Source organism: Cupressus sempervirens, chromosome 1 (genome assembly GCF_028749045.1).
Source record: "Cupressus sempervirens isolate cs-2001-9-10 chromosome 1, ASM2874904v1, whole genome shotgun sequence".
Lineage (NCBI taxonomy): Eukaryota > Viridiplantae > Streptophyta > Pinopsida > Cupressales > Cupressaceae > Cupressus > Cupressus sempervirens.
Window position 1 is genome coordinate 383,791,865 of NC_143118.1, and position 11,246 is coordinate 383,803,110.

The window sequence follows — 11,246 nt, forward strand, 5'->3', positions numbered from 1 at the left end:
TGTGATTACACCATCATCAATAAGATCTTGTATCGCATGTTTCAATTGGAAGCATGATGAAGTCTTGTGTCCTTTGGTGCGATGGTAATCACAATACTTTTTGTCATTCCACCAATCTGCTTTAATCAGTGGTTCATCTTTGATTGGGGGTAGCTGCAGGAAGTTATTACTCAGTAACTGTTGTAATGCAGTCTCAAGTGGTATTCCCAATGGTGTGAATTTCCTGTCTTTGGTTCTAGGATGTCTTTTGTCTTGTGTGGAAGTCTCAGTTTTATGTTGTGGAGCTAATGTTTGATTAGAGGTTTGTGAATTTCTAGGGTTTACACCTTTCAAAGTCAGTTGAGGTTGTGTTGTACTAATCGCGCGGGTGTCTACAATGCCATCATTAGTCACATTCTTGTTTTTGGAGAAAAAATTTGCCTTGTCATTAGATGAGTTGGTGTTTGTATTTTCTTTGTTTATCTTGAGGATTCCCTTACAGATAAGAGCATCTTCAATACTAGCCCCTTTTTTCATCAGTTTAGAAATGGTGCTTGGACTCTTGATTTTCAGTTCATAAATTAAGTCGAGGACTAAGTTTTCAATGCACAAGTTTACTTGTTGTTCTTCAGGAATGTCTAGTGAGCATTGACTAACTAGGCTTCTCCAATGCAGTAAGAATGTGATGAATGATTCTCCTGTCTTCTGTTTAGTTGAGCACAAATCAGAAAGTGTAACCTCATTTGTAATTTTAAAGGCAAAGTGGGAGATAAACTTGTCTGCTAGCTCTGACCAAGATTTGATATTACCAAGAAGTTTGGAGTACCATTCAAGTGCAAGCCCACCTAGAGAACGAGGGAACAATCTCATAAGGTAAGTGGGCTCATCACTAAGTTTGGTACATGAAGCACAAAATTATCGGATGTGATCAATAGGGTTTCCTTTTCCTCGGTATTTTTCAAACCTTGGAGCTTCAAAGTGTTTTGGGAATGGAGGCATATACAGACTTTTATCGAATGGATTAGGACGTAGGTCCCTTTCTGTATATAGAGCCTATTTCTTTTGGACTCCCAATGCCTTGACTTGTTTGGAAAGTTGTTTGAATTGTTGTAATAGTTCCTCGTTGGGGTTTTACATGATGGTCTTTCCTTCAAGTCTTTTGTGCCTATGAGTCAACCATTTGTTGTGGCGAGAACTATGTCTACTTGGTTCTGACATTTCTGTGTCTGATGAGTCCGATGAAGTGTCACTAGGTGGTGGAGGTATGTTGACACCTCAAAGATAGAAAGGTCCTTGTTGTTGGGGAACTTGTTGTGGTATTTGATGTGGCACTTGTTGTTGTTGTAACAAATGTTGCTGGTATGCGATTTTTTGCTCAAGGCGTCTTTGGTATTCCAACTATTGTTTGAGTTGCTCTTGTTGTTTAGCAAACATCATTTTTTGTTGTTGGAATTGATGCTGAAATTTTTGTTGATGAATTGTGTGTAAGTCAAGTGGGTTCACATGGGATTGCGTATTAGGAATGTTGGATGTTTGCCCCACTTGCGGTTGTTGTCGTTGTGGTTGATGTTGTTGTTGATATGTGGGATGTGTTTCAAGTGGATGTAGACTTGGTTGTGCCTTGGAAGTGTTGAGTCCTTTTACCATTGTAGGTTGTTGTTGTTGTGGGGGTTGACTAAGTCCTTGAGAGTTGAACGTCATGTTTGTATTGTTGTTTTGGTACCTTTGTGTTTTAGATGTTCTTGCTTGTGACATCATATTGACTTGACTATGAGATGCATTTCTATTGGGAATGGGTGTAATGTCAATAAGACTTTTCCTTTTTGTTTCCATAGGGATGGTTGTGCTTGATGTTTCACATGTTGTACTTATGAGAGGTTCTATAGTGTTTGATGTCGTAGCACTTGGTAAAGTTAGGAGTAAAGGTGTACTTTGTTGATTTGCCTCCAAAGAAGGTATGTTTGGAATTCCTAGAGCACAAGTCCCTTTAGGTGCATCTCGTTGTTGCATCATGTGACTAAAATCAAGTCTTAATGTCCTTTTGGGGTGTTTAGCGATTGGTGGTATTTCATCAAACAAGGGATTAACATTGATGTGTTCAAATGTACTTTGGAGGATTTTGATAGTTGACTCTTGATGGGACCTTATAGGTGCCATTATTGCGTTTGAAAACTCCAAAGGTTGTTTTCCCTTGTCTAAGTCCAAATTTATCATGGGTTGGATGTTTTCAATTGTTGTGTTGGTTTGATTTTTGGACTTAGGACCTTCCAAGTTTGGGTTAAATTTGACAATTTCTTGGGCTGCCAAACGTTTGAAATTCTTGCGAAAACTTTTGTCTTGACATGCCCTAGCCATTTCTTCATCAGTGATGTCATAATCAGTGTTAGAGTCATCACTTAGGTGTATAGTACCTTGTTGTATGTTTGATGTGTTAGGTTGGCTAAATTCAAAGGAATGTGATTGTTCATCTTTAGGTGCGGTTGGTACACTTCCTCCTCCTGGTGGCATTGGCATGAATATAGGTTCAAAGTCAGGACTCCATTGAACCATCCAATGTGTGGGGGAAGTGTTTGGAGGAAATCTCATGGTAGGTGTATTGTTCAAGGTTTTTTGTGCCATAGCTTGAGGATCTTGCGGATACATGTTCAAGGGGTCTGCTAGTAATGGTTGTGATGCCTCGATTTGGTCTTCGTCAAAGGTTTGTTGGATTTTCTTGCTCTTTCTTTGTCTTGGATGAGGTTTTGGTTGTGCTTGTGCCTCAGAAAACAAAGGTTGATAGAGTTCCTCGGGTCTCTGAGCTGTTTTTCTGCTAGTAAGTGTTGGCATGATACCTAAGAGTGCAAATGCAATAGAATTTTTGAGTGTTTTGGGTGATTTTAGAGTGGTGGGTATGCAAGATATGAGTGTTTTTGGGATTTTTAATTGTTTAGGAATGTTATGAAATGTGAGGAAATGCTAAATTAATTATGGTTTTGATGTGCAAAGTGAAAATTTCCTAGGGATATTATGCAAATGCAAAATGCAAGGTGATGTTTTGAAGTTTGACTAGAGGGGATGAAAATGACTCTAAGGTATGGAAAATGACAATTAGGGTTATGTTTTGGACTTTTTAAGGATGCTAAAGGTTGATGTATGCAAGGTATATCATGCAAAGGATGATGTTCTAGGGTTCGTAATGACGTTTGGGACATGCAAAATGAGGGTAAATGCTCAAGAAGGTAATTTGGTTGATGGACAATTTGATAGGGTTTGGTAGTGAAAATGATGTTAAGGATTTTGATCAATGCAATATGAAGGGGATATACCACTAGGGTAGGTCAAAATAACATTCGAGGATGCTAGGGATATGATTATAGTATGACAAGGGTATATGGAAAGTTTTGAACTTAGATAAAACCTTTTGAAAGTATTTTGCCTAAGAGTTTAACCTTGTGATAAAGGACTTTGGATCTTGACCAAAAACTGATAAAAGATGAAAAGATCAAATTGATAAAAGATGAAAAGGTCAAATATATCAAGACAGAGATAGATTTTGACCAAATAAAATGATAAGAAAAGAGGTAAAAAGACTAGTCAAGATCCATTATCCATCAACACTAGGAGATACTCTAAGACTTATACTTTGTTTAGATTTTTGACTAAATTCAAAGGTTTTGGGGGTTCAAAATGACATCTAGAGGACTTGAAATGGTGGTGATGCTAAGAGGATATGTGATATGGACAATGCCTATGATGAAAAAGGGAATTTTGGGTGCAAGATACGATTTTGGGTCAAGTGCAGAATGGGTAGGTGTAGAGGCTCCTAGATGCAGTTTTGGGGTCCTAAAGTGTAGTTCGGAGGCCCAAAATGGTCATGTAAGTCCCCAAGTGTTCCCTAATAGTGCCAAGTGCACCCTAAAAATACCAACTACGTCATTGATGCACTTGGAGCCAGTTTGGGCGTAGTTGGTAGTTTTTGGGCGCAGTTGGTAAGCTAGGAAGAATGTTTGTTGATTCTGGAGAGTATGGTTACCAAACTGACATGCCAAGAAGCCAAGATGCTGGGGTTGATGTTAGGATGGGTTGGGAGATGAAAAATGAAGGTTATGATGCATAAAATAATGTCTTAAGTGAAGGTGATGAAGATTAGGTGTTGTAGAATACAGATCCGAGCAAGCTAGTGCAAGGGGAGCTAACCAGGCACCTATGGACACTGTTGAAGCCCCAAAATGTTATTTGGAACCCAAAACTAGATCTTAGGACCACCAAGTGTGCCTAGATAGTGTAGAATACATCAATGATGTAGTTGGGGCCCAGTTGGGCGCAGTTGGTAGTTTCTGGGCGCAGTTGGTAAACTGGGCTGAAACTGAGGCAATTCTGGAAGCTATGATTTCAGGATTGATGTTACAGAGAGGTCAATGGTAGAGGACAGTGTTAGGGCCAGTATGAATGCTCAAAATGATGGTTAGGAAACTCAAAATGATGGATAAAGTGGTCAATATGATGAATAGGTATGCAAGGATGCAAGGTGATGAGTGCAAAGTGTTGATTTTGAGATGAGAATGCAAAAAACTAAGGAAAGTAAATTGAACCTAAATGGATGCAATATGAAAAGTAATATATACTAAATGAGGACTAAAAGGTGAAATATGAAGTCTATATGATGGAAGAATGAAGCTTGGACTAGGGTGAATGCAAGTGAAATCTATGCAAGTGTGAGATCTACATTTTGCCAAGCACGTTTAGGAGCACAAGTCACCATGTTTTCCAAGGTTCGAGTGTGTTGAATCAATTTTTTCAAAGTTTGATAAAGGTTGAAATATTTTGGCAACATGTGGTGTTTTGACAAGTTCAAATGATATCCAAGGTATAAATTTAAAAGTTTGGCTTTTATCTTGATTATGTTTTACACACACGCAAGACACGTTAAGACAACAATAGTTGTTGTAAAAAGTTAACAAACACACCACAACCTAGGCTTTTAGGATTGTATCCATTGAATTTCTACTTGAACTGAAGTTCAGTCATGCTTATCCAGAGCGGACAACCTAGGATCTTGGCACCACAGGCTCCCCCTTACAGTGCACTCACTTCTCGAGGCTACCAAGAACCACTTCCAAAAGGGCATGACTTCCCAAGGGACTGTTGCCTCTACTAAGGACCATGAGAATGTAGGATGTCTTCACGGGCATGGGTGACCCCTTGAGTCAGTGGATAGAAAGGATATTGGCCTCTAAAACACAATTTTTAGTAAGGGCATTCCATTCGGCAAGTGAATGATAAACTTTCGCAGAAGGTCTCCTAGCCCCGAGAACTAGGGTTTGACGCACCACAAGGGTACTGGAGGAGAGCTATCACATAGCAATACCACCGACACAGCTTTCACCATAATTGAATTTTATATAGTGACTGGAATGTTGACCTGGCTTTGGCCTGTTATCGCTCTGAGGTCGTCCCCTAGCATACCCAATATTGAGTATCTTGGTACAAGGCAGGCCTCTTATAGAAGTTACATGGATTTCTCTTACACCCAAGATCCACGAATGGTGAGGGGAGAGGATACGTCTAATGCAAATCCTAGGGATTTAACACCGTAGATACACCAGGCAGAAAAGAAAAGGTTCTTTTTAAGCACCAAACAAAATGTTATCTAATCTAGGAAATCCACACACATGGTTTTGAAAGACACACAAAGTCTTTGACAACGTCCTGTAAAGCACACATTAGTAGTTTCTTATGATCACGTCTTCACCCAACGATTGCCACATGCTGCAAATAGACCATCAGTAACACAAAATCACCTAATCTATGTCCTAGAGAGTGATAGGAACTTCAAATGCGGATTTTGATTGATGCATGTGCTTACTGTGAACCTAGGTGTGCTCCAACAATGCAAATTGCTCCCCAGAAGGCCAAAATGGCTCTGAACATCCCCAAGTGCGCCTAGTTAGTGTAGACTGTGTCAATGACACAGTTGGGGCCCAGTTGGGTGCAGTTGGTAGTTTTAGGGCGCAGTTGGGAAGTCAGGTGCAAAGTGTGGGGAAATGGTGCCTAGACAAGACCCAAAAATTCAAATTTTCAAAGCTACATCCCCAAGTACGCCCAAACAGTGAAGACTACATTAATGATGTAGTTGGGGCCTAGTTGGTCATAGTTGGTAAGTTAGAAACAACAAAAAGAGGTTTTGGTGGCTTCTGGGCTCCTAAAACTGCTCCTAGGGGTCCCAAGTGCACCCTGATAGAGCAGAGTGCGCCATAGGGCAGAAAGCTAACATAATACATGAAATGAGAGCATATAAGCATTTTAATAGACCCCCTAATTAATCTAGGTGTGAAAAGGAAGAGCAGATAGTCATTATACCCTTCCAAGTGAGCTCCTTCCTTGCACCTACAAGCACAAAACAAGAAAACCCAAGTTAGATATGCATGTTCACGTCGGGTTCACCAAATGTAGGACCAAAAAAATGGGTTAAATGCATAACATACTATGAGCAAATCACAAACTCAATCAACATATATTAGCACCCACTAGTCTACCATGAAAGCCAAACTAATCAAAAGAAAACAAACATAATTAAAAAATCCCTTTTCCGTTTGTAGCTCCCATGTCCTTCTTTCTTCTCCAAATGATTGTAGCTCCAAAGTTGCCTATAGTGCACACAAGATTGAAGCAAAAGTCTATGATGTGGATAATTCCATGAGAATACTTGAAGTTGTGATTTGAATGTGAGAGATGGAGTGAGAAATCTAAAAGAAATTAGGACCTAAAGGCTTCCAAGACTTCAAGAAGACAAGGACCGAAAATGAGAGAAAGACTGTCCATTTTATAATCAACACTCAGAGTGAGGGCATTGGATTTGTCACCCATAGATATGTGATGTGGCAAGAGATTCCTATGATGCATATGATAGAATATGCCAATTGTGAGATTCTATGACACATGCAAGTCAAACTTGGCTAAATATGGAAGAGAATCTATGACGCGTCATAAGACACCTCAACCCACTTAAAGCCAAGAATCTATGACAAAGAAGCCAAATAGAGACATGCGTAAGAGAATAAGAATATTTGATTATGACAAATCTCAGCCAAGTGTCAAAGGATAATCCATGAGGTGTCATATCCAAGTGTCATGATGATGGAATATTTGAATAAAAAATCCTCTTATTCCACAAAATAAGAATTAGTAGAAAATGGAATTAATGATGGAAAATGGAACTTAGGAAATTGTACATTTCCATGGTTTGCAGATAATGAATCAATTAATTAATAAAATTAATTAATTGAGGATGATAATTAGGAAGAATAATTAGAAAGAATAGGATTAAATTATGGGTTATTTAATCCTATAGAGAAAATTAGTAGATGATTGGCCAAATTGATTAAATGAATGCAACCGTATCCTTTGATGAAAATGTGATGATGATATACATCGAATAAGATGATGACCAATAGATCAAAGCCATGATCAGATTGATTGATTGAAGTTGATAACATGCCAAGGACACATGACATGAATTGGTTGATATGTAACATTTAATCAACGTTGTAAATGTTACAAGATTGAAATTGACTGATAAGGTTTGATCATAATAACATCGACGAACATTGTTAATGTTATTAAAATGGTTGATGATGTCGTGATTTAACATTGAAAGCCTCAACAATGTCAAATATTGGATGACATGAATGATAGTTTGACCTAGCACTGAGAGTCGTGACAGTACTAAGGTTAGATTGATAAGATTGATAAGTTGATAGGTTTCCAAGGCACTGAAAGCTACAACAATACCTAGGAGTCGGACAAATGATGATTGATTTGAGATGTTTGATATGTTTTGGGTTGATTAGGACCGATTTCAAGTGATTCTGAGTTGATTTGGGGTGATTCTGAGTGGATTTGGGGTGATTCCGAGTTGATTTGATATGATTTCGAGTTGATACGAAATTGATGTGAAAGGGGATACAAATGACGAAATATGGTCAATCTGGCCAAAAGATCAAAGTTAATAGAATGAGAAAATGGGACAAATTAGTATGAAGAAGTGATGAGGTCATAGATGCGAACCATTTTTGAGCGTCTACAAACTTTATTGTGAATATAAATATTTTATTTGATAGTTTTTTATTATTTTTGATATATGTGGCTCAATTTCGAATATGTTTGGTATATTGGTTTCCATAATGTAAGTTAAGGTGTTGGTTAATGTTTATGATGTAGTACGATTATAGTGTGAAAATACATATCTTATTTATCTACTTTTAAAATTTATTTGGTAGATTGTATATAGTTGTTGTGGAGTGTTTTAAGATAAGGTTTATTGTATATCATTTAAAAATACATATATATTTATTTATTTTATTTGTTTGTGAAGGGGAATTGGGCATTGTGAAAAAGAAATTTGAGATCAATATGTACATCTAGTACCTATTGCTTCACAAACAAATGACAATAGATTGATTTAAACCATACTAGACTATGTTAAAAAATGGAATAAAACACAATTTATTTTCCACAGTTAAAACCCTAGAGGAAAGTACTTGTGATTTCAAATCTTGTTAGATCGAGCAATTTTAGTAGCATGCACACATTAAGATTTAAGAATATAGAATCAACAAATAGAAAGAACAAGACAAAAGATAGAAGAACACAAAATCTATGTTGGGAAAACACTTTTCGATGAAAAACTCCACACTCCAAGACCAAAGAGTCATTGTATTATTCAATGATAGGATAAAATATAATTTTCAAACTCTAAGCCTTGACATTGATATTTGCATCTTTCTCCATCCTAGAAAAAATCAAAAGACATAGCCCCTCTAAAATGAATCTCTCTCTTATTTAGTTGGACTATGTCAACAGTTATATTTATAGAGCTTACAATGCAACAAAAAAATCTTCTTAAATGAATCCATATTCAATGTTTCTTCTATTAGAAAGTAAAGTCCATAAAGATAACTTTGGGGAGGGTGGGGAGGACAGGGGTGGAGATCCTTGTTAAATCTGAAATAGGTAATCAGCAAGTGCAATAACCACAAGAAGATAACCATGCACAATAACACTAGATTTGTTGACTAGGGAAACCCTTAATCAAAGGGAAAACCCCGATGGGGATGATACCCACAAAATGATCATGTACTAATATATAAATTTCTTGTAAGAGGATGGACTCTGTTAGGATCCAATAAGATACATTCAATACATATCAATCCTTGTTAGGAGACTTTGAATCCCCGTGAGGAGATTTTGACCCTATTAGGAGTTGTGCCAACCCTGTTAAGAGTTGTGCCAACTTTGAAAGACCCACTGTCCAAATAGCTTCAGGGGCAAGCCCACCAACTCACTATCTAATTGGCCTCTGTATTATTCCTTTTAGAACAATACCAAAAGATCAATTTTCCACTAGCACTCTCTACCAAATACAGTCACTTTGTTCATTCACGATGCCTCTGTTGCACCAAATACTTCTCAAATCTCAATATCAGATTTGCAAACTCACATCACACTAATCCCTTAGATCACTTACTTGCATGTAATTCACACTTACAATTCACCTTCTTATTTCAACCCAATACATATATCCATACTTAATTGCAAGGAAAAACAACTTTCCTTTATACCAAGTCCTCGAATTAATTAATTGAGTTAGTCTTGAGGCTTTTCCAATTTACTATTACAATAGGACTGCATTAAGATAAAACAATACGCGCTACATTACATCTTTTCATAATTACATAACATTGTCATCTCACAGTCTTCACAAGTCTTTCACATGTGTAATCCTGAACTTTGGGTGCTCACTAACATCATCATTATGATGTCTTCTATCTGTGTACAACCACGCACAATCAAATTCTATCCTTGTTAGGAGATATAATCCAATTACGAGAAACTACTTCTCATAAACTTTATTTGTATATTGTCTTCTATAAATCTTGAATAACCATTAACAGTCCTCAACTTTCTACATGTGCTCTTACTCATAGCATTAAAATACTCTATAGAACATATCCTCAAGTGCACTTGATCTCATCTTCAATCCTCAAACCGTACAACCTTAACCATTGTTTGTTGCTCTGCTAGTCTTCGATATGTTGACATCAATGACGAGCACTACCATGAATGAAACACATGATCACAAAAATATTCTCCCAAATGCTTCTAGAAATGCTAGGATACTCCCTCATAGTGATATCATCAACATTCATGCTAACAATCTCCCCCTTTGGCATTGATGGCAACATAGATGAAAAACATCTAAGTTCTACGAATACCAAACATATCACTCTATTGTAACTGTTCCATTGATGTAGTTATCTTCTTTTCAAATTCTCTTCATCAATCAAATCAATCTCTCACATTAATTATTTTTCCCCCATTGATATACATCCATCAATATTCATCAATCTTCTCTAGAAACAAACTCTCTCCCATAACTATAAGATGTTTTTCATGTACTTCTTCTCCCCCATTGACATCAATGACAAAGGAATCATTATGTCAATCTTCTACAAAAATATATTCATCAAGCTCAATTGTCCAAATATATTATTCAATATCAGCTATCGAGTCCTTCATGACTTAGCTCAAACACATATACTCCCCCATAGAGGAAGCATCATCATCTTGTCCAAATAAACAATAATGATATGTACCACTTGGCTAATGTTATCTATGCCTCCTCTATTAAGAAGTAGGCAAGGGTGTAACCCCAAGAATGCCTCTCAAATACTCAAATGTATCCTTTGGTAAAGGCTTTGTAAATATTTTATTTATCTACTACTTTGTACTAGCATACTCCAGTCGTATCTCTTTCTTTGCAACGTTCTCTCTCTAAACATGATGCTTAATAAATATGTATTTTTTCTTAGAATATAACATGATATTCTTAGCCATATGTATTGTACTTGTATTATCACAATGTATGAAAATAGGTTATGTAAACTCAACTCCAATATCCTTCTACATTTGCTTCATCCACATAATCTGATTGAAATTATTTGTTGTTGCTACATACTATGCTTCTTCTGTGATTTGTGAAGTGTAATCTTGTTTCTTGCTCAACCAAGAAACCTATGTCCCTTCTAAGAAAAAACCTCCACCATTTGTACTCTTCATGTCATCCATATTGTCTGCCCAATCTACATCAATATATGCACATAGAGTAAAGTCATTTGATCTACATACCACAACTCAAAATTACATTTACTCTTCAAATATTTAAAAATCCTCTTTACTATTGCATAATGTGCTTCTTTCAGATCATCTTGAGATCTTGTAACAATGCC